We start from the raw sequence: 2,636 nt of genomic DNA, 5'->3' as shown, positions 1-2,636 counted from the left end.
GAAGTCGTAAGTCCTCATCAAATTTTGGACTCAGTTTGGTCTTCGCATTTCCGGATTTTTCTCTTCGCTTGAAGAACCATTCTTGAAGAGTAAATCGAATGCATTCCACCATGCTACAAATTGGGAATGTTCTAGCGTCCTTTATCCTCTTGTTGAAGCTTTCCGCATAGTTACTCGTCAATAAATTGTACCTGTTGTTAAAATATTCGAAATCGCTTTGTAAATCTAAGAAACAAACCAAAATCTTCGAAATAAAGTACTACCTGCTTGTGAACTTACCTTTTTCCAGGAAAGTACGACCTAGCAAACCTTTCAATTCCAATGTCTTCCAGATATTTAGCAAGGTTTGGATCTTTACGCCTTAGCTTCTCGAATTGAGCATGAAAAACAGATTTTCTCCAAGCATAACATGCGCCATACATCTCTGGGCCACAAACATCGGTTTTGAACACATGAGCAACATTCATACTTAGATGCTGGTAGCAGATCCCGTGATAACACTCTGGATACACAACCGGTATAGCATGAAGGATACTCGCGTGTCTAAAACAAAGCGTTTGAAACATAAATATTAGATCAACTAAAATATTCGAAATGTACTTCTCAGAAAACCTAAAATCTCTGAAATAACATTCCAAAATTGTAGAAACAAAACTAAAATCTTCGAAATTAAGTACCTGTCTGATATGAAACAAAGATCTGGCGGGGAACCGATGGTCTCTCTCAATTTCCGAAGGAAGTAGGTCCAAGAGTGATTATTTTCGGTGTCTACAACAGCAAATGCAAGTGGAAACAATTGGTCATTTGCATCTAATGCAATCGCTGATAATATCTACCCTCCGTACTTTGTCTTCAAGAAACTACCATCGATACATATCACAGGTCGACATGATGCAAATCCCCGTATACAAGCTCCAAGGGCCCAAAAACAGTACCGAAATCGACTGCCGGAGTCAAGAACAAGGTCAGTAACCGAACCTGGATTTTTTTGTTCTAATGCGTAGAAGTAAGCAGGTAACCGCTTGTATGACTCGTCAAGTGTACCCCTTATGTACCCAATTGCCGTCTCCTTGCATCTCCAAGCCTTCTCGTAACTCAAATTTATCCCATACTCCTTTCGTACATCTTCTATGATGTTGCTTGGTGTATATGATGTCGATTGAAGACTATACTTATGCTTGATAACATGTCCTACAATCCATGGTGCAGCTTGAAGTTCGCCACTAGCAGGGGCATCAATCGAACAAGTATGTGTAGAAACATACACACTCACTTCGAACATATCACTGTTTGGTAGTTTATTCCCTCTCAATTTCCAAGTACAATCACCAGCTTTGCACTTGACTACCCACCGACTCCTGCTTGTTTCGAAGACCCTATACTGAAAGCTCTTTCTCATTGCAAGCATGGCAACTTTAGTTTTCAAATCAAACTTATTATAAAAAATTTGCCCAACACATATGTCCGAAGAACTGCCAGTGGATGAAGGCGTACTTACATTTTCCTCCAAATCGGGAATTGAAACATGTGCATCCCATAATTTAGACTTCTTATGAGGCGTCGCCGATACTGGCTCTGACATGGGAATATCATTATCATTCATAACCGGATCATCCTCACAATAGAATCCGCTTGCATCAAAATCTTCCTCATCATCGCCATCCTCATCTTCCTCATCATCACCATCCTTACCTTCCTCATCACCCTCTTCATCGCATGGCGCCTGAAAATCATTCACCTCGACGCTAATACCTAAGCATGCTACCTGAGAATTTGGGGTTGGTGAAACTGCCCTGCTTGGAGTTGTACCGAGAGCTGCATCAACAATGTTTCTTTTCACGGGGGTTACGCACAAGGAAATCCTCAGCTTGGAGTGACCAGAATTCTCTAACATAAATGACGTCACACTAGCGTCCGATGCCAAAATGAGAGGAGGCATTGGTCTTCCAGCCCAAACATACGCAGCTTCAAGTTTCAAATCGTATAATGACTCATCGACACAAAAAGCTTCGTACATAGCGATTAATAGCTCCGCCCGAGATATGTCTTTCGCGAGTGCACGCAGTTCGAATCGCGATTCATTAGTATATTCCCATTTTGTACCTTTGTTCACCCAAGTACCATCAAATAAACAACATATATTAACGTTTGAACCTGTTAAGAAGTTAAAAAGTATACATTAGAAGTCAAATCTGTATAAGTTAAAAAGTTCGAAATGAAATCGAAATAACAGCTATAAACTTCGAAACTACAGACAACAATTTCTAGTTAAAAAGTTCGAAATGAAATCGAAATAACAGCTATAAACTTCGAAACTACAGACAACAATTTCAAGTTAAAAAGTTCGAAATGAAATCGAAATAACAGCTATAAACTTCGAAATTACAGACAACACTTTCAAGTTAAAAAGTTCGAAATGAAATCGAAATAACCTTCGAAATGCAATCGAAATAACAGCTATAAAGTTCGAAATTACAGACAACAATTTCGAACTTTTTTACAGATCCAACATGACGAACTCAAACTCTTTTTTTCAGGAAATCAAACAAATCTCTTACAAAATATCGTCGAATTAGGGATCGAAACTTACCCATTCGTGCGTGGAGGTTGGCCGTGCGTGGGGGTTTGGGACGGGA

The sequence above is a fragment of the Urtica dioica genome, chromosome 2 (assembly GCF_054948205.1).
Source record: "Urtica dioica subsp. dioica isolate 48M chromosome 2, U.dioica_male_clone48M_v1_H2, whole genome shotgun sequence".
Lineage (NCBI taxonomy): Eukaryota > Viridiplantae > Streptophyta > Magnoliopsida > Rosales > Urticaceae > Urtica > Urtica dioica.
The sequence above is the reverse complement of the archived record's forward strand: the minus strand, read 5'-3'. Positions refer to the sequence as shown.